The sequence below is a fragment of the Lipotes vexillifer genome, unplaced genomic scaffold (genome assembly GCF_000442215.2).
Source record: "Lipotes vexillifer unplaced genomic scaffold, Lipotes_vexillifer_v1.1 scaffold743, whole genome shotgun sequence".
Taxonomy (NCBI): Eukaryota; Metazoa; Chordata; class Mammalia; order Artiodactyla; family Lipotidae; genus Lipotes; species Lipotes vexillifer.
In genome coordinates, this window is record NW_006779070.1 from 1,066,105 (window position 1) to 1,070,742 (window position 4,638).

Sequence of the window (4,638 nt, forward strand, 5' to 3'; positions counted from 1 at the left end):
AAGGAAGGAAGGGAGGAAGGAAGGAAGGAAGGAAGGAAGGAGGGAGGGAGGGAAGGAGGGAGGAAGGAAGGAAGGAAGGAAAGAGGGAGGGAGGGAGGGAGGGAGGGAAGGAGGGAGGGAGGAGGGAAGGCAGCCTGAAAGCAGTTTGGGAAGAGCACTGACAGGGAGCAGAGGGGAAGAGGGCAGGCAGGGGCGGGAGGCGGGGCAGGCAAAGTTGCCCACAGCTGTCATGAAGCTTCAAGTCTTTCTTCCAGACAGCAGATTGACAGCTGGAGTGGGCAGGGGGAGGGCTGGGCTCCCCCCTCTCCCCTCTCGGTGCTTCAGGGGCAGAGGGATGGTGCGCGACCCAGAAACGCCAAGGTAGAAGGGGGCGCCCCAGGCTCTGGCTGTCTCGCAAGAGGCCCTGACAGCGAGGGCAGTAGCAAGCCAGCGGCTGGGCAGGCTGCAGCTCCGATTTTTCTCTCCTCACTGCCTGTCCCTGTGCTTCTGCCTCTGTGCTTGTCTTTGTCTGTAGAATGCCTTTTAATCAAAGGATCACTGATCTGCCTTTACAGAAGGGGGAGTCTGCACCCCCCAGCCCCCTCTCCCAGAGCATAGCAAGGAAGCACCACTTAAGGCGTGAGCCTTCCTGGTCAGGCACAGTGGAGCACTTTGCATCATCCGCTCAGATGTCCGTTTGTGACTGCAAGTCTTCAAACTTCAGGCCCTTATTCGTCCCCTAGTGGGTTCTGGAGAAGTCCCAGGTGGCGATGGGCTGGGGAGGTGTCCTGGGAATTGAGAAGGCAGTAGCGCAGGATAAACTGCATCGCCTCATCCATCCATCTCACTCGGTGAATATTTCTTGAGCAACTGTTTATCGTGCTCCAGACCCTGAGCGAGGTGCCGGGAATGAACAGTGGAAAAGGAGGTCAACATCCCTGCCTTTGCAGGTTCACAATCCAGTGGACGCCAGGCGTTACCCACAATCACACGACAGTGGTAAAAGCTCCTGGTGGAGCCCCGGCTGGGTGTGGCGACCACTGCCACAGCACACGCTGCCCCGCCCCAGGGCGCTCTTTACGTAGATGATGAGGCTGAGTGGGAGACAGCAGCCCCGGCATGCCTTGGCCCGGAACAAGTAGGTAGGGACCTGGTGAGGGCAAGAAGTGTGATGGTAGGGGACTTCCATAATGGCGGGGCAGGAGGCCCCCCAAAGAAGCAAGCGCATAGCCTGCTCCCTGGTGGGCTCAGAACAGGGCAGTCAGTTGCCTGCACACAGGGACTTTGAGGACTGGCACACCTTGGGGGCCTTTCTAGTGTGCTCACCTATCTGGGGATCTCTTCCCACACCACCCCTGTCCCGGGGATGTGTGGCCAGGCCCGGTGTCCCACTGCCTCTCTGCCCTCCCTGGCCCCAGGACCCAGGCTGTGTCCGTAGCATTGGCAACCATCTGTGCTGCATGGGCCTCGCTCCAAGTGCTGTCCTGTGCTCATAACCCCCGGGGTAGGAGAAGCCTTTCATACAGGGAAGGTGGTTGCCCAGGCCTTTCAACTTCGCATCTTTTATTATTCATCCTGCCCTTTCCCTGACCGGCCCCAGGTGAAGTTGCCAGACGCTACTATAGTCAGAAAAAAAATTTTTTTAAGGAGAGAGAAAAAGAAAAACCATTTGGGACCAGACTTTTAGGATGCGGCCCTTGGGGTGACTAAGAACAGCCTGATGACCATTGGGGCTGCAAGAGTAAATGAGTAGGTGCTGGGCTGGGAGGGGCGCAGGTTAGGGGGAGCAGCTTTCAGTAGTGGGGGTTTCGGAAGTGGGAGGCCAGACTCTGGGCACCCATGCGCCCGAAGTTCCTCTCCCGCCAACCAGGTGCCCCTGGCTCTGCTTCTGGGGGATCCAGGGAAGCAGGAAGCTGGCAGGAAGAGAGCAGACCATCTTTGCAGAGGGAGATCCACTGTGGCTTTGTGGGGGTGATCGGGGGCAGGGAGAAGGAGGTAGCGGGTAGGAACAGCTTCCCATTCCCTCTCCCATCCCACCTTTGCTACTTGGCAAATAAAGCAGGGTGAAAGCTGCTGGGCAGAACCCTTGGCCTGGAGGGCATCTGGAAAGGCCTTTTACTTGGTTGGAGCCATGCGGCTCCGAGTCCGCTGGAAATGCTGTGTGACCACCACACTTGCCTGCACTTTCTCCAGTTTTCACCCTGGCTCTGTCCTGAGACCTGGAGGTGTGTATGTGAGGCTGGAGAGAGGGAGGCAGCCTCCCCGGAACCTCATGGGCAGTGGGAGTCAGATGTTGCAGATGAAGCAGGGCGGGGGACAGAGGTGGTACCACCTGGGACGTGGGAGAGGCAGGGGAGTTTGTAGGAACAAAGCTACAGCATGCACAACTTCTGGGTTTTCCTGACCAGGCCCCACTCCAAACACTGTCCTGTTGGCCCCATGAGAGTAGTCCGTGGAGGCCAGGCTCTGTGCTGCATCCGGGGCAGGGAAAAGATGGAGCGGGCAAGAGAGAGAGGAAATTGCCTGGAGGAGGCGTGTTCTGTGGTCTAGTTCTCCCCGCAGCAGGGACCTGACCCGGCCCTTCTCAGCCTCATGTACAGACCTCTTCTCCCCACCCTATACCCTACCCACTGTGCAGCTGCTGTCTTCATCCATTTGTCCTCTCTGTGCAGGCTGAGCCCTCTCGCTGCCTCTGCCCATCGGAACATCAGCCCTGGACCCTACCCTCTCCTGGTAGATGTAGACATGGCCACCTTGCTTTGCTGACATTGAACCCCCTGTCTGGCTCCTGGGGCCTCTCAGCTGTGTGTCAGTCGGCATGACCCACTGGTGGGCCTTGCCCTGCCCTACAGCTGACCTGGCAGTACCTCAGGTGTGTCCCAAGAGGTCTCAGAGTCTCAGTCCACACCAAGGCACTGAGGAAGAGCTGGCCCTTCCTCCCCTGAACAGGCTGGCAAAGAAAAATAGGCAGCCGCTTCCAAGAGCCTCCTCGCCAAAAGGCTGCAGACGGCTAGGTTGTCTGTGCCCCCTTCCAAGAGAAAAATTCCTCTGACTAGGGAGACACTGCAAGAAGATACTATGTTGAGTGCTTACTAACAGCTTTGCCCTCTGACCACAGGGCATCCGGGTCGATCATTACCGCAAGCCAATGAGATAAGCATTATCTCCGTTAGGTGATGCAGCCAAGTCTAAGGAAGTTTTAGCAGCCGAGGGTCACACGCTAGCGGCCGGCCCAGCTTCAGAGCCTTTCCGCTACCCAGCCCTCAACAGCTTCCCTCCTCGTCTCAGCCCAGACTGGCAGCTACCTCTCTCCCTTAAGTTACAGTAACAACCCTGCTGCCTGTATCCTATCCAGCAGGTACAGACGGAGGGCAGAGGGAGGACCGGGTCTAATGTGGAAAGAAGCCGATGCAGTGACTGACGCGCTCACACCCTGGCAGGAACCTCACCGCAGGGGGTACTGGGACAGAGTGACCATCTCCAGCTGGGCAGTCAGAGAAGGCTTCACACGCAGGGACAGGCAAGTTGGGTCTTGAAGAATAGGCAGGACCCTGACCCAGTAGCACAGCGCGGGGCAGGGGGCGGGGGGAGGGGGCCTGTGCTTGTGAGCAGGGTGGCAGGACCAGCTGTAGGACCAGAGGAACTCCGGCCTGGGGGCGCTGGAGCCCCTGCTGGAGGCCCGAACACGGCGGAAGTTGTGTTCTATGGGCGCTGGTGGGGGCAGGGAGGGAAGGAATGGTCTCGAACAGAGGACCAGGGCTGCCCTCCGCGTGTTCAGGGAGCCCTGGGGCCCCTCTGGTGCTCTGCCTGCTGGCTGCCCCCTCCTCCACTCCCGGCCACAGACCTGGAGACCCGCCTCCTCTTCCGCCAGCCTCTGTCATTCTTTCCAGGAGCTCCACCCCCCAGGTCGGCTTCTGAGGGACAGAGTCTCTCAGTCCCCTCATTTCCTTGATGCTTCTAGGGTGCCTTTTCAGTCCAAGGCATTTTCCGCTGATCCCTGGGGGAACCCTTGGTGACTGCAGTGTGAGGTTACACGGGTGTCGGGACTCGGGGGCAGACACCACTGGTTCCCAGAGCCGGCCTGCCTTCTGAGACATCACAGAAGCCTCTTTGGACTTCCGTGCTGCACTTTAACTCCTGTTGATACAGCTTGCCAACCTCCCTGTCCCTTCTGGTCTCCTGGCCTCACAACCAGGAGAAGCCCCCTGAGGGACGGCTCCTCCCAGCACAAAAGTCCTCCCAGGCAGAACAAACAGGGCCGTTGCATCTCTGGGGACAGCCAGATAGGTGGTGCCGTCTCCCAGGGCCCTCCTTGGGAAGGGATGGATTGGCTTAAGCAGCAGCGTTGAGAACGGGGAAGAAGTCTCCTGTCTAGATAAAGGGTGAGTGAGTGGGTGGACAGGATAATGGTGAGAAAGGACAGAACCAGAACAATGGAAGAGAAGCAAAGTAAAGGGAGTCCCAGTGCCAGCCGGGGATGCGCATGATCTAATTTCATCCCCTCAACGATACGCGTTACAAAGAGAGAGGCGGAGCTCAGAGTCTAGGTAAAGACCTCACCCCAGCTCTGCCAGACTACAAGGCCCTTCGCAGGCAGGAGCCCTTCCTCCACCACCTGTTTCCTTACCCTACACATGGCTGAGGGGTCTTTGGGATACG